We start from the raw sequence: 27,654 nt of genomic DNA, 5'->3' as shown, positions 1-27,654 counted from the left end.
ATGGGGAAATCTTACAACAGGTCCTGCACTCAGTGCCCCCTTCTCAAGGGGCAAAGGCTTTTACTTTATCAACCCTTCTTTGTGGGAGGTGCCTTGTATTTGCTCAATACTTAACTCCTGTTTTATTCCCCAGGACCAGTGGGCGCTGGGAGCAGATAGCAAGGTGTACCTGCATGGGTATTCAATTTGGTATTGGGATGTTACTTTTGATGAAAAACATGCCAAAAGCAATGCTTCACTTTAAGCCTGGAGGATACTAACTTTTCACATGCAGTATGCTGTTGGCGAATTACCAATCTATTGCCTATTACTTGCAATGTTACATCTAGATAGTTTTGGTTTGACTCGTGTCCTAAGTGTATTTGCGTAGTAATATATTTTGACAACATTGCAACTTTATGAACCTCCTGTTGCTTTTCACGCCTGTCATTTCCTGTTCGCACATGCCCATGAGCCAATTTATATATGTGGGAGCAAAGTTACTGACCTTGACTGTGCATGATATCGAACTTATTACATCAATGCCAAAGGGTCAGTAAATGGTCCCTTTGTGAAACAAGCGAACAAAGGGGGGAGGTTCTATTTGCAGAAACACTTAACATTTTCATTCCCTTACGCAGAAAGGAAAAAACAAATGTGTCAGCTTTTCTGCAGGCAATTCTAAAGAACATAAACTACTGAAAACAACACAATTAGAACTGTTTCTACTTTTGTGTATTCATTTGTCATATACCAAACATTGCATCTAGTACAACAATTCTGTTTACTTTCTGTTTTTTCAATATGCTGCCCATAACATATATAAAACATTAGTTAAATTAAAAAGACATGTACATGCTCAACATAAATGAATCCCAGTTTATACACATACAGAACATGAAAGAAAATTAGAACATAACATGACTGATGTCCAAGATTCAAGGTTCAAACTATCCTTTATCTTCGTCTTCGTTTTCCATTTTATTGCCCTCTCCTTTTCCCACATTGTTGGAAAGAATGGGCAATTTTCCCCTAGATCCCAATGATAAGCTTAAGTGCAAAAATCCCCACATCTAGTATAAAACAGCTGTTTGACATACCAAAGCACATTGCTAAAGTGAAACAATAGCCACTGTGCTTAGTAAATGTAAATGTAAATGTCATGGTACTTATAGAGCGCACTGTCACCAGACAGTCACCTTGCGGTGTCGCCTATGCGGCTTCCTGGCGCTGATTCTCATACCACTTTGGAACCCCTCCTGACTTTCCCTGTGAAGTGTCCACTCCTGGGCACCCCCAGGGTGAAACCAGGCATCCTTAGCGCTGTTGGGGCCGGTGTGGAGGCTAAGCAAGCTATTTCCCAGAGTTGCAGCATGGGGCCCGTGATTAGAATTAACAGGTCCGAGGAAATTGAGCCCGAGACCCTGCCGAGGCGGGATTCGAACCCTGGTCCCTGACCAGAACTCTGCATCAGGGTCTGCCGCTCTAACCATTGAGCCACACTCCTCCACCTTAGTCCCTCTATGAGGTGGTTTAAATATATTTAAAAAACTGATAGTGTCAAATAGCAAGTTAGATAGAGGATATATTCATTTTCTAATCAGGTTCTCATGGGACATTGGAAAACCACTCTTCTCCCCACCCTTGCCACATGGCCCGCTGCCCAGGAAGATCAACATTCCGGCTCTGTCCGAAGCTTTGTTACTGGCCAATCCGGCACCTGCTCCAGATCTTGAAGGGGCGGCGGAGAGCTTCTCCGCCTGGATTAGCCAGGGGGTTGATTCTATCTCTAAACCTATCTCCGAAGACAATTGCGTTTTACTCCTTCCAAACCGTGGTTCACGGATTCCCTTAAAGAGCTTAAGCTAGGGTGTAAGAAGCTGGTGCGGTGTTGGCGCCATGAGTACTGTCCTTTGGCCAAGGCGGCTCTCCGCGCAGCCCAGAGGGATTATTATGCAGCTATTAAGAAAGCTAAGGTCTCATCCCAATGGTGTGAGGACCTTTCCATCTTTTTCATTGATAAGATTCAAAGGATTCAGGACAGCCTAGGGACGGAGTATCTGGAGCAGAGGAATTCACCTTTGCTGTCGCTCCCCTGCTCCAGGGCACCTACCCCGTATTTTACACAGTTTCGGCCCACTGATGGGCTGGATATATTAGCCATCCTTAATTCCCTGAAATCATGATCCCCTTTTGACCCTTGTCTGGCCAGAGTCCTGGGGGGGTGGCCAAGGCAGTCCATTAGAGGCAGCATCTATTATCAACTGTTCGCTTCAGTCCGGCACTGTCCCCCGTCAATGGAAACAAGCCAAACTCCTACCTCTCCTTAAGAAACCTTCTGCTGACCCCTCCATATCCTCCAATTACCGTTCTATTTCCCTCTTACCGGCCTTGGCTAAGGTCTGCAAAAAGGTGTTTTTTTGGCAACTGGAGGCTTTTGCCGATGCCTCAGGTGCTCTCCATCCTGCGTAATCAGGGTTTAGGGCTTTCTATAGTACGGAGACGGCGCTGGTTGAGATGACTGAGGCAATTAGGGGTACTTGGACGTGGGTGGCAGGGTGGCTGTGATTTTATTGGACCTCTCTGCTGCCTTCGATACGGTGCCCCACCAGCAACTTCTCGCCTGACTGTCTGCCATTTGTATTGCGGGTCTAGCCTGGGACTGGATAAAGTCTGTTCTTGAATACCGCATCCAGCAGGTGTGGATGCCGCCTTTTCATCATCAATCAGGAAACTTTCCACTGGGGTCCCGCAGGGCTCTTAACTTAGCCCCCTCTCTTCAATATTTATTTGACACCCTTGAATTTCTTAGCCCAGTAGCTGGGCGCAAAAATAATGGCCTATGCTGAAGACACTCAGCTTCTATTCACTTGGAAGGACTGCGACCTGCGAACTGACATTGCTCAAAAGTGTCTTTCGTCAGTATTCTCCTGGCTTGCACATGCTCGGCTTAAGTGCAATGAAGATAAGTCAGAGGTGCTCCTGTATGGCCAGTTTCACCCTGCCTTCAGAGAGGCTCTATGGCTCCCTGACTATCCGTGCCCAAACTCAGAGGGAGGGCTAGCGAAGAACCCAGGGGTATGGTTTGGGGAAGATCTCCGGTTTCTGACCAAATCAAACAAGCATTTGCAATGCAACAGGTCTCGCATTTACGCGAGTTTAAGCTATTGGTATTGTAAATGACTATGCCTTTCATTTTTGTTTTTGAAACATTGTTATTTACAATGCCAGTAGCTTAAACTCGCGTAAATGCGAGACCTATTGCATTGCAAATGCTTGTTTATTTTGGGACGTTTGAGATTCCTCCCCTCCCCCTGAACTTCACTGACTAAGTTAAACCCCTGGTCACTGGTGGACAGTGAGTAGCCTGCATTGGTACAGAACCCTGGTGACACTGGTCACTGGTGCATGCTGAGCAATTTACAATAGTGGAGAGGTGCTGGTGCCCACCTAGGGCACAGAACAGTAGGAGAAAGTATATATTATCAGCAAACAAGAGACTGGGTCTGGTAAAGCTGGCTATACTTGATATGGAGCTGCAGGGGACCTTGGTACATGGAGGGTACATTGGGGGATGGTAAGATGCCTCCACGGTCCAGGATATAGTGATGTTAGAGCAGTGGAGGGACGGGGGGAGCCACCTAGCTTGGTAATGCACCTACTATGATGATGTGCACACATAGATGTGGCCTAACTGCTAGAGTGGTTGCCCACAAAGCTAGGGGACCGGGTTCGAATCTCAGCTAGGACGCTCACCACCCTGTGATTCTGGGCACATCACTTAAATAACAAAATGAATGTGTTTGTCTGATTTTTTTTTTTTTTTAAGGTACAGTGATGGTTAGATTTACTGAGCAGTCTGCCCTGGACATAGAGGTGTTGGATGGCACTCGTGCATGCATGGCACATGGTCAGCAGGCTGGGCACTTGCTGCCACTGCGCTAGCTGCTGAGCACTGGCATGCTGGGGGCTCTCAGCATCCCTTGAAAGTGCTACGGGGGTTGGTGAATGCCAGTCCCCGGCAGCGGTCTCCTGGGGCAGTGTAGCGTGGTGAACATTCTCTACTGTCTGTGGAGCTGGGGTGGGCAGCCGCAGGCTGGCCTGTGCTCTCCCTAACAGCTGCTTTGTGTTTCCAACAGAGGGGGCGCACTGCGCGGCCGGCCTGTGGGAGCAGGAGTGAGCAGCACACCGGTCTGTGAGGACTGAGCTGAATCCAGGCGCTGATCGAAGAGGCAGCCACGACCGCTCCAGAGGAGCCCTCGGGAAGCTCGCCTGCCCCCCATGCCCCATGGAGGATGCTAGCCATAGCTGCGAGGCCCTGCCTGCTGCTGCTGCTCTGCTCACCACACACTATTGTATCACAGGTCACACAATGCATATGAGCACACACTGGTTGCCTGCCACAGACTGTCTCACCTCACACTGCATGTCTTAAACAGACTTGACTTTTTACTACACACACTCATATTACACACTTCATGTCTACCACATCCTGGACCTCTCGGCACAGAACCTGTTTTGCTATGATGTATTGCCTTACGGATCCGCAGCGCCTAGATGCCTTTGTTGGCACAGGAGCGCACTAATAAAAATAAATCAAACCTTGGCGCGCATTGCGTAACTGAACACTATAGCATAGAGTGCGCTGCTTGGTCTTTTAGCGCTGGACAACATATACGTCTTTTATATCGGATGTCACACACACTGATTTTGCTCTTGTACTCTGTCTGTTCCACGTTTCACCACACTCTAATCTTCTTGAAGCATTCTTGCTATGTGTAGTCACAGTTCCTCTAATCAGGAGGCCCACCCCGCATTATTATTTTTTTTTTACATTTCCAAAAAACCCAGCAGATGCTCGCGCGATTTACTTTTAAGTCAGACCCCCCTGACTATAGTTCTCGCTTGCGAAAACGCGCTTTCAGCGCATTCGTTGTAGGCGAGACCTAAAAACTTACGGGAGTTTGTTCTGGTACCCTTAAAGCTTTGAGAAGATTCCTTCCCCTGCTCCCGTGTCCTGCCAAGGAAATGGTTGCCCGGGCGCTTATCCTGACTATGCCAATGCTCTCTACATTGTCATACCGGGATATCTTTTTTAAAAAACCAAAAACCATACAGAATGCCGTGGCCAGACTCCTGTTTAATATCTCAAGGAGTTCTAGCGTTCGGCAGCATTTGCGTGACCTACACTGGCTCCCTGTGGCCCAGCGGGTAAATTTTAAAGCATTGACCATGTCGCACAATGCCCTTCATGGATCAGGTCCATCCTACATCAGAACACGTTTTGCGTTCTATAATCCCAGACGACCCCTGTGCTCAGCCTTCCAATGTCAGCTGGTGGTCCCGAGGTTTCGCAGGTCGCGGATTGGTGGCCAGTCTCCATCTGTCAAAGCAGCTATGGCGTGGAATTCTCTTCCGGCATATCTGCAGCATATCCAGGATTTTCGTATTTTTTAAAAAACAACTTAAAAGTTTTCTGTTTAATCAGCTGCCATCTTTGCTCCTTCCTGCCTCTGCCTATTTGCGCACCAAGACACTCCAGAGTATTAGTATGCGTTATAAATTCTTCTATAACATAACATAACATAACATAACATATACACTTAAAAACTTTGTAATAAGGTAGAGGATTACTTTCCTGCCAAAATCAAAGACACACATTGAAACGGATACCCATCTACATCCTGGGTCTTCACCTAACCAGACAAATAAGGCTAATCTTAGTGTGATGACTTGTACATTTGTATCAACTCAATAAGTTGTAAACAGAATAAAAAAAGATTAAGCCCATTGATTCTGTCCTGGATGTCGACTGAGGTCCACAGATCAAAATCTGTATAGATGTTATTTATTTATTTTTTGCAGAGATTTATATAGCGCGAACTAGACCCGAACCGAATCAGTTATCAAAGCGCTTTACATAGCACCAGTTACGTTACATGAGGACACACTTTCATTTTAGGCACGGGGAGATTAAGTGATTTGCCCAGATTCACAGGAGGTTTTTTGGCGTCGTTACTGAGACTCGAACCCAGATCCCCAGGTCTGAGGTCGAGCGCCTTAGCCGTTAGGCCAACCCCTCTCCCCTAATTATGGCCTTCTTTGTCAATGCCTTTTTACAGAAGGGTTCCTAATTGCAAACACTGGCGAAAGAAGTGGTACTGTCCCCTCCTAAAACAATCCAAACTAAACTGGCCACATTCCTGTAAACTATCAACCAATTTCTGCTCTACCATTTCTAGCAAAATTAATGGAAGAGGAGCTATAATATAAATTCCAATCACCTTCTCATGATTTCTTTTTAACTTGTATATGCTCCCTCTAGTGTGACCGATTAAAGACTGAAGCCTCCATTGACAGTTACACACTGATCAAACATAATTATTGATAGATCTAATTGGGAATCTTCTGACAACATCAACCAAGCTTATTGTCCAAAAACATCAAATATTAGATGTGTTCAAAATGGCTTCTGTCTAGATGGTAGTAGGACAGAATTTGAGCTTCTGATCTTAGTGCTGTATCTTTATAGAACTGGCCAGAAGATCTTGGTCCTATTCCTGCCCATACTCAGGTGATTTATAATATAGCTGTTTGCACCCTGAAGAATAAGGCAAAACCTTTAGGACCAGTGTGGACTATGTTGTAACTTTATTAACGCCACCCCAGGTTCTTTTGATAGCTTTTTTTAATTTGTATCTTATTTATTTAGTTATTTATTTTTAATTGTTTAGTATTCTGTCTTGATTTAAATCTGCACCTAGAAGCTCGTTAACATTGTTGCACACTTAAAATAACTAAGCTGAACTAAACTGCATGTTAGAAAGCACAAACCTTGCTTTCTGTATCCAACAGGAGTGATGCACTCTTCCATATCTCATCTTCTCCGCCAATGACCACATCCAACAAGAAAAGAGGGCTAGACGTAGAAATGGGCAAGGGAACAGAATAAGAGAGACACCACAAACCTAACTCCTCACTTCTCCTATGCACTGACTTCTGCAGGTCAAAGTGGGTACTTAAACGCAATAGGAGATATATTAGTAACCTACCAACAAACCGTAACAGCAAAATGATACACCTTAGTTTTGTCTCAGTGAACTTAACTCCCTGTATGTGTATAGGAAACTTGCTATTGCAGAAAATGAAACATAGGGAGGTAAATAACTTTAAATATGTTCTTCAACACTTCTTGCCTATTAATAGTAGAATTACCTTAAGCTTCGCAACAATGCAGTCTCGTGCAGGTTTACTTACTTTCTGCTTAATTCTTTGGCCTACAAGAGAAGGAATTGTTAGGTATTAGTATTAAGCAGTTTCTAAGTCTGGTAGTTCAAATATCATTTGCTAATAACTCTTAGTACCTTATGCATATTCATTCGAACATTTGTCTAACATTAACTTGACATGAAGATTCTTCCTTCTCCGTCAAAGGCGTAACCCAGACTCTAAATGCACTAATTCTTAGGTCTTTAGCAATGTTCAAAGTAATATGTTCAAAATAGTTCAAAGTTCAAAGGAAAACTTTTGTGTCCCCATTCCTGCATCGAAACCTGAAAAGTAATTCCCAGTAATCATGCACATAACTTTCCCTTAGCACTTCATATCTGCCAACTTGGTTTTGTAGAACTATATTGGAACTGGAAAGGCATGACTGGTAGGGTGATGTAACCTTTGATTATCCACTGTGCGGATAGTGTCTCAGCCACGGTGAAAGGCAAATGGTCTAACTCTCAATGTGCAGTATGGTATACTTTGAATCTTTTCGTGCCATTAATATCTGTCTTTCAGCCAGCTCGTATGTTGAAATCAGACTTGTGCTGTTGATATAATGCCACTGCACACGGTCAGAACGTAATATTGGAAATGTCCAGCTTAATAATACAATGGACCATAATTGTGATTGTCCATGCTTTAAGATAGACATATCCTCTTGTATTATGTAAATTGCAGAAGATACTACGTTGTCCAGTGAATATCTTCTGGATATTAATGTGGCCATACCATTGTCAGCCAATGCCAAAACCTTTTTTCTAGATTAACACCATCAATCCGGCACAGTCTCTCAGCAGCTTTCTGTTGAGAAACTTTCCACAGCGCGCTGTATATTGCATACAAAAAGTGCTTTTGATGTGGGTTCTGGGCACATAACAAAAAAAATTCCTGAGATTCATGTCACCAGAAAGAAGGGACAAGTGTTGCATTACTTGAAAAAGTGTTGAGGTTTTTAACCAATCAAGGCCCAACTACCCACCACTATATGAAGTCACCACCTCCTAGTGTTCTGATTGTACATATCACTGGTCAGGCCTATTGTTTCTAAACACTTCTGCATTGCCCAGGAATCTAGACAAAACACCCATTAGTTTCCACAGGCCAAATCCAGTCATCCCTTCCAGTTGTAGTCTGATGAATTTTAAGAACCATTTCTTTTAATGTTATCTAGTGTATCCTTACTGTATCGTGTGAAATGCTGCCAGTTCTCATAGTGTGAGAATGCTGGAACACGAGGTGTGTTCAAATCCTTCATATTGGCTATTCTAAAACAGAAAGTCTGTTGCACTGTTTTATTCAGGGAAATAATTTGACATGGTATGAGCCATTCTCTAAACAATGCCACAGTTCCCTGTCCCACAGACAGATTTTGCTTCTATGCGGTATTTCCAAAAGCCGAAATCTTGTACAGACAGCTGGTAAAGAAAGGAAGCAAAGTATATCAGCTTGGTGTTTGTTAGCATACTTTTCTTTGCAGGTGTAGGTGCAAGCCTATAGTAGTAAGAGGATGGATCTGCTGGGTCAAAACAGAAAAATAACCACTATTTGCACAAATGTATTTGAAATGCCTTTATGTGTGTTTGGCAGTGTTTCCTTTGGGCATAATTATAAACAGCTCATGGGATACTAGCTTTGTGTAAAAAATGGTGACTATTCTGTTGATAACAGAACATATCACCATAATTAGATGTGCAATCTCCCAAACGCCACCTCCGATCAGCCAACCACGCCCTCGCCGCCGTCCCCTGCATCCGAAGAGCGACTACAGGAGGAAGGTCCTTCTCCCACCTGGCCGCCAAAACCTGGAACTCCCTCCCGACCGACCTGCGCCTGACCCAAGACCACCTCTCCTTCAGGAAGAAGCTGAAGACCTGGCTGTTCGAGCAGTAGCGGCACCCCCCTCCCCCAGCGCCTTGAGACCCCACGGGTATGTAGTGCGCTCTATAAATGCCAGTGATTGATTGATTGAATCATGCAATTCATCAGAAGAAAATGCAGCCATTTGTTCTAAATCTGCAAGCAAATTGTGCACTGTTTCAATGTCCCAGTCATCAGAGAAAGTACTAGAGGTGATGATATCATTTAAGAAAATGTTAAACAAATATGGAATTTCTAAAAGTTCAGCAGGACCACACACATCCTGTCCCACTTAATTCCTTACGGAACTGGAACCGCTATAATGTTCACCAGAGGCAGGTCCCATGTTCACGGAGTGATGATGCATGTGGTTTTAGTACCAAGTTTATAAGTTGTGCGGCAGAGCATTCTGGGAGAAAGTGTCTATTCAGAAGTAGGACAAAAACGGTCACCAAACCAATACCAAGGAACAGGAATAATAATCCGATTGTAATCCAGAGGTGTAACCAAGGAGTAAGAAAGTATGTATTTTTCAGCAAAAGATAGAGAGCACACATTTGTAGCTTGAAAGGAAGAGGCGGCAGCAATAGAACGTCAGGTTCAGTTGAATCCGATGTGAATCGTCATAGTCCACATAGTAGCCATAGACCGTTCGGTCTATTTTTGCAGCTCAGCAGGTTTTATAGAACTGGGAGATGACTCAATCCGTGGCATGTTAACATAGACGTCATTAATTTTTGGGATTGAAATTTGTGTTTCTGTACTCGTTGACTAAACAGTTGTAGTTGTTTCAACAGGAAGAAGAAATAAAGCATTGTTGTTTGCAGTTTCTCTTTGTAGACGGGAATCTTCTTTAGTTTTTAAAACTTCTATCTGAATTTCGTGTGCAGTGTGCAGTGGCTACCCAGAAGCCCATGTGGCCTGCTGTTGAGAATTAGCCACATAGTGTGGTTTGATCAGATCAATTGAGACAAATCTTTTGTCTTGGCAGCCGGTAAGAGGTGGAAAAAGTACATTTCTGGTACCTTCAACAGCCAGGACAGGTACAGGCTCTATAAGATGGCCCAAATTCTTTCTTGTCCACAATTTTTTCCCTGACCAGATCCCCAATATTCTGGACCCAGCTAGGTCTTGCTGGAACAACCTTCACTTCCCCAGTGGCGGGGTTTTTTGCTTGGACGTTGCTTTTTGCGCCCCGGAATTCATTGAGTTCCTGTAAAACAGCCAAACATTCATTGATGTCAAATGGTGTTTCCGGAGCCATTATGTTGATATACTCGAGGTCTGGGACCCACATTCTCACTCCAAACAGGGTTTAATATGGAGTACGACCACTCAGGGATTTTATTGCGTGCCCTCTTTACCCCATATAGGTGATTGACCCAACTGTGACTTGAGCCTCATACCCATGCTGTTGAGAACTGCTTCAAGTCATGGTTTTTCCTCTGAATTATCAAATTTCCCTTGGGATGATAGGGGAGGAGCATTGCAAGGTCACACCTAAACTTCCCATGGCTTCCTTGTGAGCCTGACAGGTAAACGCCGGACCGTGGTCGGAATGTAGCCTGTCAATTGCGTATGTCCCATTGAAGACTCACAAGTCCTTTATAACAGTTTGGGATTCAGCCAGCCACTGTGGTTAAACCCACAGGATTCTGGAACATGAATCCACTGCCACCAAGATGTATTTGTAAGTCCCGTCTTAGTGTAAGGGGCTGCAGTGATCCATATAGCCAACTGCCAGTAGCTTGTCTGAAATCAATAGAGGTGTCTATAGAGGAGGTGCTATGGTAGAACCCTTCATCTGCTGGCAGACGTCACATTTGAGAATGAAGTCCTCAGTCTGTTTGGTTAGACCAGTGCCCCATAGCGCTGCTTCAATAATGAAATTGTAGCAGAAACCCCTATGTGTGCTGAACCCGGAGACTCATGTGAAGCTAGTATTAAACCCAATCTGTGATCATTGTTTGATATAACTCTATACCCCACTCTAAGAATCTGAACATATGGAAATATTCTATGCATCTAGCTGGTAGGAGTGCTTGAGTGGAAAGCCTTTCGGCAGGTGTGTGTCATTGCGAGCAGCACTGACAGCCACCATGATGTCTCTGTTTTATCTCATATTAGAATGAGTGATTGCAGCAACAGCAGCAGTGCGAACTGTAGTCTAAGCAGCTTCATCAGCCATCAAATTCCCTGCAATGTGAACGCCAGCACATTGATGACTTAATGTAAGGATAACATGAGCCTATGGCAAACATTCTTTCAACTTTTCCACCTGTTCCCAAAGCAGCTTGTGCTTTATTGTGCAACCCTTGGAATCTCAAAATCCATTCTTGCCCCAATAGTGAAGGTATTCGTTATAGGACTGGACGCAGTAATATGAATCACACACTATTAGTGTGGGGAATCCATGATCCGTATTTTGTAGTGCCAGTATCAGGGCTTTTAATTCTGCCAGCTGTGCTGTACAGTCCCCTAAAGACTGTGTGTGTATATTTTCAGGACAAAACTTTCTGTCATGAATACGCCCCTTTACGATTGTGCATGCAGCAGAATATTGGTGTCTTGTGCCTACAGCAGGCTGAGCAGATCCATCAGTGTAGATAATGTTATCATATCAATCTACAGGCATTGTTTCATTCGCAGAGGATAGTCTTGCTCATACTGTAAGAATGCTTGTGTATGTAATGTAGAATCAAATCTGTTATGTACATCTGTTGCAGTAAGAGAGTTAGTCCATTGTATCCATTGTGGATGTAATGCTTTGTTATTTGGAATGCTCTCTTTTGTAATGGCCTCTAAGGTTGATACTGGGTTACAACAATTATGCGTTTTTCCTGTCTTTGTGTACTAATGTGATTTGTATGACTTAAGTACAGTATCACCTTTCATTAAAAGTGATATAGATATACCTTGTTGGTCCATCGACTTCGGGGATGACCAGGTTGGTTGTGTTTACACGCGTGTGTAAATGCTTGGAAGCTATCATAGCAGCTTCTACAGAATGTAAAATGTTTGTATGTTCCTGTGTCCAATGGTCGATTGAAAAATCAGGTCTAATTGCATCATAGAACAGGTTTACTATTTCTGCGTAATCCAAAGTGTATGTTCTGCCAACATTTAAAAATTCTAACATGTCTTGTAGTCTTTTCAGAGGCGTTGGTGTTTGGAACAATGTGCATTTGTCTGGAAAATGGTTCGCCAGGCTTTTACCTTCACTTGAGATGGTCAATTTATTTATTTTTTTCAGTAAAATTTGTAAACCAGGTGAGAAAACTCTAGAATTATACGGTCTACTCTGTCCAAGTGTTCCATTATTCCATCATTGGTCAGATAAATATCATCTACATAGGACAATACCTCCTCATCATCAAATTTTGAAGTAACTCTGTATTGCCTCTGTGAACCAAGCGCTGAAAAGGCTGTCAAATATCCGCTTTCAGGTGCTGTATTCTGGCAGAAGAACCCATTTGAGATATCTAGTGTTGTTTTGTATTTTTTGCACAATGTTATTTATTAGTGCAGCACTGTGTGCATTTTACACTGCAAATGTGTGAGGAGATGTGTTTAAATGCCGGTAGTCTAAAGCTAGATGGTATGAATTTTCTGGTTTCATTATGAGAAACAAGGAAACATTCATTGATGAGGTGCACTTTTATGTTACACCTTGATATTCAAGTTTTTCTAGGATTTACCTAACTTGTTTTTTAGCTTCATTCCTTATTGGGTATTGCCTCTAGGGTTGAGGAATTGATTTTAATGTGATCTCATTGTGAGGTGGCTCATCATTCCATTAACAATGTTTTCGGTATAGTGTAGTAGCTAGCGCTAATGCCCACTCCTTCGCTTATGTATGTTTAATTGATTACGGAATGAGGTCGGAGAAAGCTGGTAAAATTACCATTTCCCCGTTCGGGCATTCTTTTATGAACTCAGGTGTCCAGTCCTTTTTAGCCAAAAGAACATCGTAACCATATGTCAGGTTCTGCCAAAGGAGAAGCCTTGATGTTCCACGGTATGTTTCCCTCCAATTATTTTGTATAAATGATGGGGAACACTTACCCTTGTATCAGGTGTTTCCACCATGATATGATCACTCAGCTCTACTGCCACCCGATAATCCATCAGGTTCCAGTGAGTTAATGTGACTTCTGCCATGATGTCCAGCATCGTCACTGCCCATTCCCAGTTCACATGCAGAATCTTCAGTAGCCTGGGCAAGCCTTATTTTAATCCCAGCTACCTTCATCTTTTTGACTTGAGGTTTAGTATTCTTTTGTTTGTCTTTTTTTTCTGATGAGCGTTGGGATTCCTTCTACAGTTTCACATACTCTTCTGATCTCTGCTCTGACCATCCACTTCTCTCTGAATGTGTATTGGATGACTCCTGAAAGGAACAAGAGGAATGTGTCTCAGTATCCTGATACCTGTCAGGCTTTCTAATATTATCACGGTTCCTAAAATTGTATTTCTTTTCAGTGGTCTCCTGTTGCAGAGACCCACCCCGTGATTGTTTTTTGTTTTGCTTATTTTTTTTGTTTACTGTCTCATTTCTACTTGGAGGAATCATGTGCTTGCTTAACGTTATCTTTTTCATGATTACGCTTAAGTTGTGGTATCCCTAGTAAGGCTCTCAAATTATCTCCACCCACCATAGCATAGGTTTCTTTGATATCCTAGGCAATCCCCTCTCCAGCTGTGCAGGAGTGAACTCCCTCGGGCATTGGTGTATAGTTAATGCTTCTGCCTCTCCCTTTATGTCCCTTAACATAATAGCTGATACTGTGGCAATATTGCCTATCCGTTTCATCCTCAAGTCCACGGCAGGTGGTGCCCAGTACTCATTCTCTTCCTGTTTGAGTACTTCAGGGAAGACAGTCAGTGAAGAGGTACCATGAGTTCTGGTGTAAACTGCAGTGAAGACTGTACCCCAAGTGGCAAAATCTTCCGCTAGGGGAGCCATCCCCCTTGACAAGCAAATAGCCAATATTCTGTGTTTTTCCTGCGTGCCCATATAGGGAAAAACTGCTGCAAGCTACTTTGTTTTTTGTGCTGTCTGAAACTAAATTTGCTCCTGGCTGGTGGGAATCTTTCCAATAATGGCATCTAGTGTTTGTGGGCTGATACCCGTTGTTAGACTTGCCATCTTTTGGCGTGTTTCCTCTGAGTTTTTGCTTTCTGCCCTCCCGGTTTTGACTCTGTTTATGCTGGCATATTTTTTCTGCGCACTTTTCACACTGCTGATCAGTGGTAAAGTGCAGTTGCTCCTGTGGTAAAGTATGTCATGGATTGTTGTTTCCATGATTGGCTGTTTCATTTTCTTGTCAGCCCCTAGTAAAGTACACTGAGTCTGCCAGGACCTGGGAATCAAATGCTACGTGTGGGCCTGCAGCGCGGATTGTGCCACCCACGTGAGTAGCCCGGAAAAGGTACCTCAGACCTGCCATTGCAGAGTCTTGGCGCAGTTTGTAACTGTCATGTAAACTTGGCCCGTGCACACACTGGCCAGTCCCTAACCTTCCCTTTTCTTACGTGTCAGGCACCCCTAAGGTAGGCCCAAGGTATCCCTGTGGGCAGGGTGCAGTGAATGTGAAAGGTAGGACATGCCCTGGTGTGTATGGCATGTCCTCGTAGCGATTTACAGCCCATTTCATTTTTCACTATTGCGAGGCTACCTGTTCCCCATAGGACAGAATGGGAAGGTTGTTTATAACATCTTATAAACATAACTGGCCTGGGGAACAAGGTAGGAAAAAAAAATAGTATGCCTTACCTCAGATTCTAAAGGTGCATCTTTTAGTAAAGGTGATTTTTAGGTTTTGACTAGCGATGCATGCGTACGAAGTACGCATGCGCTAGCAAAATCTAATGATATCCTCTAATCCTCTATGTGGGGTCGGGTATCTGCCCCCTCCTCCCATTGGCTAGCTCCATAAATGGAGGCTAGCCATTGGGAGCCGGATCTGTCCGTTAAAGGCCGGACCAGATTCGGGGGCGTTCCCGACATTTTTTCCCTCTCCGCCTCTGCGATGTCGTCATCGCGGCGGTGGGCGGAGTTTCTTTTTTTTAATTTTGTTTGTTTCCCCCATTACGCAGCCGACCGCCACTGGAGGAAGTCGAGGTGAGTGCTGCCGTTCCCTCCCCCCTCCTGCTGTCCGTGAGCCCCCCCCCCCCCGTGTCTCATGTCGTCTGTGCCGTTCCGCCCCCCTACCCCTATAGCGCGAACTCGCCCCGAAGCTATCCGGGCGCTTTACATGAGCACCGGTTGTGTTGCAGACGGTCACATTCATTTCTAGGCAGGGGGAGATGAAGTGGTTTGCCCAGAATCACAGGATGCTTCCGCCTCCCGCTAGACTCGATCCTGTTCCCCAGCTTCAAAGTCGGCCCACTGGGATGCCCCCGGGCGGCAGGGGCCGGGTTTACACATAGCTTGTGCGCACCGGTGCAATCTCGGCTTCAGAAAAGACTCTTCATGTCAGACCCACCGCAGTTCGAGCCCTGCTGGCTCTTAGTCAGGGGTCACTGAAACACACGGAAAAAGTGGCTCAACTTACTGCTCAATTTAAACATACTCTATAAAATGAGAGTCAGGTCCACCCAAAACGACCCTCTCTACCCCCCAAACCACGTCATTGGAGTTAAACGCACGTGCTTTAACTTATATGAACCCATTCCTACGTTACCCTCAATCCCTACAAGCTGAAAGGGCAACAAGTGTGTAAAATTATATCAAGAAAGGAAAACTCATTTCCAATCCCCGATTTTGGAACCATTCTTCACCCTATGAATTCCCTCTTCCGTCATTAGCATAACCCCACCTCTCCACAACAGCCGGACCTCCCGGAGCCCCCCCCCAACACCTGCACTTAAACAGTTTACCTCTTCTGAGCCTCCGCCGGTCCCCTATGAATCCCCTCTTCCGTCATTAGCACCAACCCCACCTCAAAAGAACAGCCGGACCTCCCGGAGCCCCCCCAACACCTGCACTTAAACAGTTTACCTCTTCTGAGCCTCCGCCGGTCCCCTATGAATCCCCTCTTCCGTCATTAGCACCAACCCCACCTCAAAAGAACAGCCGGACCTCCCTTAGCCCCACAACATCTGCACTTAGACAGTTTACCTCTTCTGAGCCTCCGCCGGCAGCCTGACCCCCGCACACAATCCACTCCAGGTGCAAAGCCAGGAAACGCTCCCGCTTCTCGAGCATTATTGAGGTGTGTTCTCCCACGTGAGCCCCTCTCTTCACCCTCATTTGCTCATTCAAACTCACCCAATCACCTTGGCTGTTCCATAATCCCAAAACAGTGCTAGGAACTCCAAATCCCACAATGCTCTTTGCTGTCACCCATCAAACGAAATCAGTAAAATAAAAACGTAAAACACAATAAAATGAAGCAAAAACTCACGGATTCCACCCCCCGTCAGGCTCTCTCTTCACAAAACCAAAAAAGTGAAATGTTATCCAAACATAATGCCGATTCAGTGAACACCTGCTCAAAATTCATAATCCACTCCAGTGCTATTGGAACAGGAATGGTTCACAAAACCCCGGGAGCAGTTAAAGTTCAGCGGCCACACTGATCCGATATTACTGTTCATGTGAAGGTGTTCCGTCCATGAATCCATTCCAGGTCTTCCTTTCTCCTCTGTCTCCATGGTGCTCGACCCTTTATTATAATCTTTGAGAAATCCAAATATGGGGGTAACTCCAATGGGGACGATGGATTTGCAAAGCACAGAAAGTATCTGTGTGAGAGTGCACGTACACAAAAGCGTGCTGTGAGGCCCACAAAGCATGGGGACGATGGATTTGCAAAGCACAGAAAGTATCTGTGTGAGAGTGCACGTACACAAAAGCGTGCTGTGAGGCCCACAAAGCACTAATAGCTGCATTAAAAAGAATAATGTGCACGAGGCGCATGCCTTAAGGGGCCTAGACAGGAAAACAACTAGATGAGTTCGGACAGCATGGGAGGAAGCATGCCGGGGGGATCTGGAATTGGCTGCTAAAATGTGGGACAATTATTTGTTCTGGAAAATAATTGCCAATGGGAGTGGCAAAGGCGCAATCTTGCAAGCCTAGTAATATTGTTTCTGTGTTCAGGGGCGTAACAAAGGGCCCCTGCAGCCCCTGTGGGGCAGAGGGGTCTCTCATCACATTCTGTAAGAGGGGGCCGTCATCTTGCGCTACGCCATTTACTGGGCACTGCTGTCCTGAGGCAGAGAAGTGCAAAACGTACTTATAATAGTATTACTTTATTATTTTGAAGTTTTTACACTTGTTAACAATGTCTGAGCATAGGTTGCACCTCATTAATGCAAGCTCCGCTCTACAATATAGTAATAAATAATAGAGGGGTGACCAATAAACCTTTTCCCCGCCCCCTGGTTCCCCTGCCCCCTGGCTGTGCTTGCTTCCCTGCCCCCTGGCTGTGCTTGCTTCCCTGCCCCCTGGCTGTGCTTGCTTCCCTGCCCCCTGGCTGTGCTTGCTTCCCTGCCCCCTCGCTGTGCTCTGGGTGTGTGTCAGTCACATCTTGGATCAGCCACAGGAGTATTTTTGTTTCATCTTCTGTATGAGGGACTATTAGATTAAACTATTGACATTGTAAATGACAATGCCATTTATTTATCTGTTTTCAAAACCAACACATAAATAAACAATTTGTCATTTACAATGCTAATAGCTCTAACTTTGGCAAAGGCAAAACCTTTGCATTGTAAATGCTTGTTACATTCTGTGTTTGAAAATACCACTTTTAGGAAGTGGGTATTTTCTTGCTCAGTCATCCCGTGTGCCTCTGCTGGAATGTGGATTGCGTGTCTGGGTTTTGGACGACAGATGGCTAGGAAGCAAGGGTGGCTCCCGATAGTATAGGTAGATCAGGACAGGGCTGAATAGACCTGGGCTGCGATATGGGAAGAGGGAGGAGATTTCCTTAAACCTCAAAAGGCCCGGTCTGCCTCTGACAATGCCGTCTCTATCCCCTGTCGGGAAATCACACCAGAGAAGGTAGAACTGGTTCTGGCTGGGCACCAACACCCTCTGCCTAGAGAATCAAAGAATTTTTGTATACAAATACTGGGGACCAGACCCCTGAACTTTAGAACTCTTTTGGATCAAGATGCCTGCCTAGAAAAAGAGCTGGAGAAGCTGTGAGGAGGAATTACCACTTTGCTGTGTGCTCTGCTGTGTTGGCCTACAGTGGCTGCTTCTGTCTTGAGCTGTGAAAGGACTGGACTGAGCTTTGTGCAATCTACTTTTGTGAGTTTCTCCAAGGGCTTGAGGTAGAGCTTTCCCCCTGTTCAAGAAGTCTCAGGAACAGCAAAGACTTCAAGCTCTTCTGCACTCAGCACTGGGAACTATCAGCCTGATTCATGTACATGCCGTTTTGCGTGTCCCTAATAGCGAATCATAGCGATTCGCTATTGAGGACACGCAAAACGGCATTCATGTAGGAATTGCTACTTAAATTGCGATTCCTACATGTTCTTTATTTGCGAGTAGCAATTTGCTACTCGCAAATACTCCCCATTCATTCCTATGGGCCAAGAGGCCCATAGGAATGAATGGGGAGTATCCCTCATTTGCGAGTAGCAATTTGCTACTCGCAAATGAGATAGCGATTTTAAGGGTGCCAGGGGTGTCCAAAGGACGCCCTGTAGCACCCCTAAAATGCACATTTGAACAGGTGTTGCGCGCACACATGTCCAAAGGACATGTGTGTGTGCAACATGCAACTTAGAAAAATGCTTTTAAAAGCATTTTTCTGAGTTTTTGCTATTTACCGACAGGTCTGACCTCTCGGTAAATAGCGGCCCCAAAAGTCCAAAATCGCTATTTTGTTTTGTGTCATGAATAGCATTTGAGGAATCTCTATTAGAGATTCCTTAAATGCCATTCCACGCAAATATGCGAATTCTTACATAGCGATTTTTGCATTTGGTATCATGAATACCAAATGCAAAAATTGCACTCGCAAATGGCCAGATTCTGAGAATCTGGCCCTTTGCGAGTGCAATTTACCTACATGAATCAGGCTGTATGTGTTTTGTGCTGCAACAGAAGAAAAGCAACTCAACGACGTTGATGACGCCGCTACTGACTCTGTGTCCTGACAGCACCGCAGAGGGCACCGCCACAACGCCGCACCACGACCCTCGTCTCGCCGCCGACGCCTGCTGACGCCACCACCATTTCGCTGCTCGCACCGTAACATGTGGCCACCGCACTCAGCACCGCCCCTTTTCACGACGACACCTCGGGATCTCCGACGATGACGCTCCCCGCCGAAATCGACACCGCTGCTTGCACCGTGGTTCAAAGGCACCGCTCGTAAAGTTACACGACTCACCGCCCTCATCCGCACCGCAGCCTTGGCCTGCCAACGCTGGAGCCATCGACTCCAGTTCGTCAGCCGACGACAGTGCTTCAGCCAATGACTATCCCGCACCACAACCCTGGTCTCACCGACGACGCCATATGATGCCGTGACCGAGCCGCTGCTTGCACCGTGACCTGAGGGCCCCACACGCCGCACTGCTGCGCTTCGCACTGCAGCACCCGACACATGCCGACGCCAGCGCTCCTGACTTCAACAGAGAGGAGATCGACCTGCAATGCGTGTGCCTTCAATGGCCCCGACGACTCCTGTACCGAACTCCGGAATAGACGCCTGCGGACGCCGTGTTTTCAGAAACTCCACAAGAGGTCGTCAGCGCCCTGCATTTCTAAAAGGTACTGTTTGGGGGTCTTCCCAACACCCTAGCTGGCCCGTGACACCGCGGTCAGCCAGCACTGTTTGGATTTGTTTGCTCACGGCGCTGCAATAGCCCCGGACGCTGCTATCGACATCAAGGAACTATTTTTAAATGCGTATTATTATAACTGCTGATTTTTAAGTACTGTATTGTGGATTTTATCATTTTAGTTCTTCTATATAAATATTGGATATCTTTCTAAACTGGTGTGGTGTCCTTTTGTAGTGCTTACACTGTATTACTGTTGGTTATGTACAAATGCTTTGCCCACTGCCTCCAAGATAAGCTTGACTTCTCGTGCCAAGCTACCAAGGGGGTGAGCAGGGGTTATTTTAGGAGTGTAACTCCCTTATCCTGACTAGGAAGAAGGGTCCCTATTTGGACAAAGGTGCAAGCCCTTGCCAACTAGAGGCCCCCATTTCTACCACCCGTGGTAGCCGATTATGGTTGTTCGGCCTGAGCAGTCTGCACAGGGTTAACTGTGAGTGTTCACATTATGAACAGTGTAAGATTTCTGTAAATTGTTACTAAATTTCAGGATACCGCATATAATTCTGCTGCAGTTAAGTTAGCGGTGCTAGGATGCAGTGTTTGCAGCTAAGACCAGCCATGTTGTTTCTTCTTTACTGAGTATACCGAGTCTCAGGTCCTCTGTAGTGTGGGGGAGGGTGCTTTTAAACCAATTGATAAGACAAGAATTTCCATCTCTATGTACGGAATGTATTCCTCTGGTATTTCATCTTCAATGTAAGTATGAAACAATTGTGTAATGGCATTTGCAGCTGGGAATTTAACCCAGGAATAGAATTCCTCTGTTCTGAATGTTTTGTGTGCCTTGACCACAAAGGTAACGTCTCCACCCATTGCTGGAAGACCATATTGTAATCATTTTATAGTAATAACATGTCTGCAGTTTTCTCTAATATTTAGAGCTTCTACCTCTTCTCTTTTGTTTTCTCCATTATCTCTGTTTACGGTCATTGTTTTAAAGAAGAAGGAAATTAATAGATGAATTTATGGAGCTAGGTTAGCACAATGTGGAAAGTGTTATCCTACAAGCATGAATAACCTACAGCTGATATATAAGATATACCTACTCAGCTGAGGCGGATTTCCCTACCACCACAGACGTCTCCGGTTTGCAGGTGAGTTGGAGTCTCTGGGAAAGGCACAACTGAACTACTCAGGTACACCATTAAATAAGAACCCATTCAATGTCACATCAGTAAAGCAATTGTGCAAAAGAGGACAATGTAAGAAAATGTACAGCTTTGCTACATGGCCTAACCCAGGCACACAACACTGGCCAACTGTGTAATACTGTGCTTTTTAAAATTTCTAAAATGCCAATAAATCCAAGTTTAAACAAACTAAAAACTTTCCAACATCACACCATAAAACGCAACGTAGTAGCAACAAAAGAGGACAACATGTGCAGATTGGTACAATTCTTACTGTGTCTTGATTGGTTATATTTTGGTCACCCCCTGCTGGGCCTGCAGGATTGTGGGTGTTATAGTGCGGTAAAGTACTGTGAATGAGGCTCTGGCCTTATACTAAAACTGCAAGTGGGACGATCACTCACAGTTAAATGCATGTGATTGTTAAGCGGAATAGTGTCATGTAGCAGTAAAACAATGTTAGAGTTTCCGTGTGGCTTTATGTGAGAAGTAGTTGCCTGTTGTAGTGTCACATCGCTGAGGTTTGAAGTGGCCATAGCTTTCATAAACATGCAGGGATAGGAACCGAATGTTTAGTGCTGCGTGCAGATGGGATTGCAAAAATCTAGCAGTCTGCATGGGTGCAGAGTTTCAAAGCCGGTGGCAGTCATTAATGCTTATAGTAATACTGAAAAGAGTTATTGAGAGAAATGGCCTCTGCAGAAGTGGAAATTTGTTGGGTTCTATTTTTTTAGTGTAATGGCATTTGTATTTTGGACATTGTGCATATTTTTCCATTGCAATACAACCTCCCTATATCACCAGCAGAATTTCAAGATCTCTTTCATGAGTTTCAGCACTATGTCCGATCTCCTTTCTACCTATTTGGAATTTTAAATCTTTTTTTAAACTTTTTAAATAGTAAGCCACTGAATCATGGTGTCATTTCATCGACTTTTATGTATCCCTACAGTAAGCTTTGGTTTCCCGGTCTCTGCTTGGCCTTGAGATGCCACTTAGCAGTGGCAGGAGAAGTAAAATCATTTGCCTCAGACTTTTAGTCCTTCTAGCTTTCTTTCCACCTTGGGATGGCAAATCTACTAGTTTAAGGCCTGGATGAGTAGGAGAATAATGCAGATCTAGGGTAGAGAGGAATGTTTTGTGGACCTACATTACCAATCGCCAGTCCCTTTATATTACAATAAACTGGTAATGGGATCCTGGAGGGAGACAGGCACACTCCTAAAGAAAGAAATTTGGCAATAGGCTTATCAGTGTCTTCAGTGATTTGGATCTAGGATCCTGATTAGTCTCAGGAAGTTCTTTGCCTGTTCAGTGGAATCTTGCTGTAGGAACTGTATCTGTGGTATTATTTGTACCTGACTGGAAAGAACAGGTTGCCCAGTACTGCCAGACTCCAGGCCTTGAAGCTTTGCCTGTGAGAGGTACTCCCTTGAGGTTTCCCTCTCCTGTTTAGATTGTAAAAAGCCATTAAACAATGGCTGGCAATCTTCTTGCAAATATCGACAGGCATTAGTGACTCATCTGCAGTGCCTGATATTCAATCCTCTATATCTAAATGTAACATTTTCCATCTTGCAGTAGAGTCTAGAGTCTCATTTTGTACAAGCACATTCTTGGGCATGGACAAGAGAGAGTTTCTCAGTGACCTAGAAATCAGTGCAAAAAAACAGGAACTGTCTGTATGCTGTTTACCTAGGTGTAAGATACAAACATGTCAGAGCTACCTGCTGTGAACTGTTTGATGCATGTGATGTACTGCTTGAACCCTCTTATTAATGCCTGTTGTGATGAAAAAGTCCTCTGCATTGTAATGGAGTGTCTCAACTGTACTGATGCATGGAGCCCTAATTCAGATTTTTCTGTCATAGGCAAACTCGGATTATGCCCGAGCACCATGGCATATGCCTTACTCATGGATTGCAGTCTTGTACTGGGAGGGGCGCCCAAAGCACTAGTTTCATAGTGATAAGAGGAGACTGCCTCCAATAGGATTTAAGTAACACATGCTTGTGGTGGCTTCATACCGTTTAGTGATCAATAGGTGTAAACAGGTCCTTTTTAACCTGTATTATTGGATTGAGGCCTACTGGCACACTCAAATTAAAGTTCCACTGCTGTGTGTTTAACACATCCATGATCTAGCTGCGGGTGGTGTGTAGTGCTGTGCAAGAGAGGTGTTTCTGCCTTAGGTGTATGTGTGCCTGGGAAGGGTACAATACATGGAGAGGAGGCAAAGAAATCCTCCCCAGAAAGAAATGTGTGTTGCTGCATTTCTGTCAGCTGATTGGGACATCCCCTGGAGAAGGGAGAGCCAGAATTCCCCTGTACACTTCAAAGGGTGCTCTTTGATTCAGTGAGAGGTCACAAGCAAGTAGCCGTATGAATCATTTCGACGATTGGAATAGAGCCTGTATGTAGTGGGGAGTGGCGTCCCCATATGTCATGAGGGCCCGTCGTGAGAAAAGTGCAATCAGTAAGGGCTGTAGTCTGAGTGTGGTAGTGGGATGAAACCCTGTATGCCAGAAGGGACCGCTGCAGAGGACTTCACTGTACTGATCAGGCAGAGCCTCTGTACCATGCGGATACGATGACCTTGTATGCCACAGAGGTGTCAAGAGACCAGCAAGCTGTGTGACCTGATTGAAGTCGTTGCTGAGGGGAGTGAGGCCACTTTAGAACCCTTTGCTTCTGCCCGGGACAAAGGATATGCCCCACTAGATTTGTATCACCACCTCCCCATCGTGGGCAGAAACAGAAACTTATCCTGTAGAAAGGAGAGTCACTAACTTCCTGTCACTGCGGGGGGGGGGACATCCCAATGTGAGGACTTTACAACATTGAGTGCAACCCGCTTGGACCGCATGTCGCAAAAGCACCTGAATTATCTGCTGCCTCTCCAATACCCTTGGAAAGGGCACATCAAGGAACTACGGTAGCTTCGATCGTGCAAAGTGCAGGTAAGACTTCGGGCCATTTGCATCAAGGGAACTTGCTGCTAATTAGCGCTGCATCGCTGCAACTCTGTTGTCTTTAAAAGTAGAGTCATAGTGAGGTTTACCCTTGATGTTGCCTACAGTGAATGGGTAATAGCGGCTATTACTAGAAGTAGCGAAGAAATAGGACCTGGGGAACTGCCTAATAAAACACAAAAGCCACATCCTCAGGGGGCTGTGTAACTGTGTGTGAATGTTGTATTTTTCATTTGTGAACATTACAGTAGAAATAAAATGCTTCTCTTTTTTCATAAGAGTGAGTATTTGACTGGATAATGATTTATTGCTTCATGCATTTTCAGTTGTGAGCCTGTGTTTCCTCCCCTGTATCTCTACCTCCACCCCAAGGGAGCCTTTGACGTCTCAACCCCTTCACTACTGAGAGTCAAGCGCGGAAGGGGTACTTGGCCATTTGCCTAGAATCTATAGTAGGTCAGGCCCCAGAACACTAGGAGTATAAGGCCATAACTTCTAAAGTTGGGCCCAGAAAACTCTGCTTGACTCATGGGCCTCTGAAAGGGTTTCTGGCAGTGACATTCATGCCAGAGTGTGGGTTTCATGAACACAAATAATCAAATAATTTTTTTTAGCCAAAAGCACTTACTTGAAGTAGGAGAGCGCGTACAAGGACACATAAACTACAACCCATCCCCTCACTCATAATCACCAAGCTTGACTATGTGAACAGCCTATACCTTGGTGCATCTGCTATCATTTAACTCATCCAAAATACTGCTGCAAGGCTTCTTCTCCACCTTCACTCAACAGAATGCATGACTCCTGTCCTGCAATTGTTCCTCTGGCTACCTATTGCTAGAAGGGCAATCTGTAATGCACTCTTCAATGTCCACAGAGCCACCCAAGGAAAATGTTGGCTATACTTACAAGTTAGATTCAAGCAACCACAAACCAAACAGAACACTGTGCTCAAGACTTGCACCACTTACCATCATACCAATTTAACATAAGAAATCTGTAGGATGTACTGTTTACTTAGTACAAGCCGTCAAGCTATAAAACACCCTACCAGCCAGCATTAGAAACTCCCAGGAGCATATTCAGGTCCGGGAACACAGCTGCAAACATGGGTATTTCATAAACAACAGTCCTGCACACACCCTGGCAACAGAGACCAGGAATTAGTTGCACCCTCAAGCGTAATCCACAGTTTACCACCCAAGAATTGCAAATGACTCAACTAGCAAACTGCATTCGATATGCAGGTAAGGTAAGAAAGGCTGACCTATGGTCCACCATTGCACTATTGTCTTCCATATATAACAGGTACAGCCCACAATAATACTAAAACCTTAATACGCAGTGGTTAGCAAAAATTGTAACATATGCCTCTTAAATTCACATGACATATTTGCTTGAGGGTTGTCCATCAACAGCACTGTACAGATAAAGAAACAAATGTCACCAAATGAACAAGTATGGAAAAACCTAAGATATCTTTCGCACATTGCATGGACAATTTGGAGTAATTTAATATAGTCCACTACTGCAGGTCCAAAATGTCTATATAATCTGACAGCTTCTTTACATCTCACAAAGACACTCAGATATGGGATGATAGTAAAAATGGCCATCCCAACAAATCTTCTCTCTCCCTGCAACCATGCCACCTCAGAACCACAACTGCACACAATTCTCAGATTGGACAAACATTGCAGTAACCGCCTACGCAGACTATATCCTATAAAATAACCTTAAGGGACCTGTAGAGCTGTCCAAAGCCACCAGCATAATGAAAACCATAAAACTGCATGCCTGTCTCACACACTGTATCACCCAATATACTGCTACGCGCTGCGTCCTAATAGAGTGAATTTACTCATTTGCAAATGAAACGCATTCAACTGAAAAATATTAATTTCAATGCTGAATAACACACGTACAAATAATGCAACAATAGGTAGTCAAATCAAATCAATCTTTATTCGGGTAACACAGAATCGATAAAAGAATCAAAAAGATTAAAAATACATAAAAAAGCAAGTCATAATAAAAACATACTGCAATTTCGCTGAGAGCAATTATAGCGCATTTCTTCTGAGTGACAATTAAATTCATTTGGTGAGACATCTGAGACAGTAAATGAACAATAATTTTAATACGTTTTAGTGTAAGGGTCATACGTGCAGAGTACAGGAGATCACAAGCATAAAAACATATAAATACAATAGGAGAGTGGTGACCAATTTGTAGAAATAACTTTATGATCAGATAGATGCATAGAAGGTAATCTGTCATACAAAGTGTAAATGCAATGTGTGAAAAAAGCATATAAATGCACACATAGTGGCCAATCTATTGCATTAACATAATATATAGGCAGACATATAAATACTAATCAGTAACCAGTAAAATGCATTAAGTCTAATGTTTCTTTGTTACTTTTTTTTTGCACACACAACAACAATAGGCAGGGAAAGCAATAAAGTTTTAAGTAACAACCCCAGAAAGCATCCCCCACTCCAGAAACCCACCCCGAATCCCTCCCCTCCTCCCGCCAACCCCGCTTCCGTGTTTCAGGACTAGTCAGTTGTGGATTAAGAGGCATTAGATGTAGTGTTATGGCTAGAGCGGTTGACCTCGAAGCTGGGGAACCAGGTTCAAGTCTCCGCAGGGACCCTCAACATCCTGTGATTTTGGGAAAATCAGTTCCCTGTGCCTTAATAAAAATTGATTTGTCCTTCTGTAACAGAACTGGGGCTTGTGCAAAGCGCTCTGATGCCCAATATCTTTGGGTCGAGTTTGCGCTATATAAAATGTAAAATAAAATAACAATAATTCTAAATGGTTCATTGACGTATGCCTTCTAATAGAAGATTTTATCAGAATCAGTATTGCACAGCAGGTATAGACATCATTTAGATTTCATAAAAATGTAAAAGCTTATTTGATAAAAATAGTGGGCGCAATACACACAATCTGATCTCTTTAAAACATTTACAGGACAAGATGTATGGTGGAATGATCAGCTTTTCCACTAAATGCACACTTAGGTAGTTGCGTACAGCTATGAAAGATGGCTGATAATGACTGCAGCGGCTCCCATCTCTACTAGTGTTTCACAAAGTTTTGCATGATTGACAAGGTCAAAAGCACTAATCAGATTGGCAAAACATAGGTGAATATGCCCTTGGTGTACTATAGTGTATTTGCTAATAATGAGATTTAGATCAATACACTGTTCCACTGTGTCAATATCTTTCCTGCACCAATATTGTGAGTCGGTCAGCCCTTTGTTTTCTGAAGCCCAGCTTTATAACCTTTCTAATATTACCCTACCCATTAGTTTGGCGGAAACTTACAATAGGGATATTGAGAGATAGCACTTTATGCCCCCCACCACCCTTTTTCAAAACTGTTTTCACTCCATGTGAATGGGAAATACCCTTTTGCTGCTGCATTGCAGACTTGGTTTAAAATTGGCACCCATTGGAACGTTTGAGATTTAATAGCATCAATTGGGACCCCATCTGGGTACGGGGCAATAGATTGCCATACTTAGACCATAAACGCACACACATGAAGTGACATAATGTATTGACTTAAGTTAGCCTAACTCTTGATGCCATGTTAAATGTTGACTTTAC

This window comes from Lissotriton helveticus, chromosome 4_1 (assembly GCF_964261635.1).
Source record: "Lissotriton helveticus chromosome 4_1, aLisHel1.1, whole genome shotgun sequence".
Lineage (NCBI taxonomy): Eukaryota > Metazoa > Chordata > Amphibia > Caudata > Salamandridae > Lissotriton > Lissotriton helveticus.
This window is presented reverse-complemented; position numbering follows the sequence as displayed.